This window comes from Triticum aestivum, unplaced genomic scaffold, assembly GCF_018294505.1.
Source record: "Triticum aestivum cultivar Chinese Spring unplaced genomic scaffold, IWGSC CS RefSeq v2.1 scaffold79892, whole genome shotgun sequence".
NCBI classification, from domain to species: domain Eukaryota; kingdom Viridiplantae; phylum Streptophyta; class Magnoliopsida; order Poales; family Poaceae; genus Triticum; species Triticum aestivum.
Window position 1 is genome coordinate 1 of NW_025312644.1, and position 552 is coordinate 552.

At 49.1% G+C, this 552-nt stretch overlaps 1 non-coding gene across 1 annotated transcript; it reads left to right on the top strand.

Annotated features, from left to right (window-relative positions):
• The first annotated feature begins 13 nt into the window (after nt 1–13).
• LOC123179688 (5S ribosomal RNA) lies at nt 14–132 on the top strand. Its single transcript, XR_006490553.1, has one exon. It is a non-coding gene; the product is annotated as a 5S ribosomal RNA (ribosomal RNA).
• The last annotated feature ends 420 nt before the right edge of the window (nt 133–552 follow it).

The following is a 552-nucleotide window of genomic DNA, read 5'->3' on the forward strand; positions in this document are numbered from 1 at the left end:
GGGGTAACATGTTGGATGCGATCATACCAGCACTAAAGCACCGGATCCCATCAGAACTCCGAAGTTAAGCGTGCTTGGGCGAGAGTAGTACTAGGATGGGTGACCTCCTGGGAAGTCCTCGTGTTGCATTCCCTTTTTAATTTTTTTCGCGCCGCTTGCAAAACAAAACGCACGTGTAAGTAATATATTTATCGTGTTTTATTATTTTGCACGAGTGCGGTAAGTCATAGCTGGGTGCTCACGATTCACGGGTCCAGCGTCGGTGTTGTGGCGCAGCAAGCGTGCACTGGTGCGGTTGAGAGGGAGGGGTGGAAACCGCGTTAAACTCGTCTCCGTAGTTGAGAGGGAGCGGTCAAAGCAATGTACAATCGTCTTTGTAGTGGAGCTGGGAGGGGCAAGGATAAGGGACGAAGACCGGGGTAACATGTCGGATGCGATCATACCAGCACTAAAGCACCAGATCCCATCAGAACTCCGAAGTTAAGCGTGCTTGGGCGAGAGTAGTACAACAAAACGCACGTGTAAGTAATATATTTACCGTGTTTTATTATT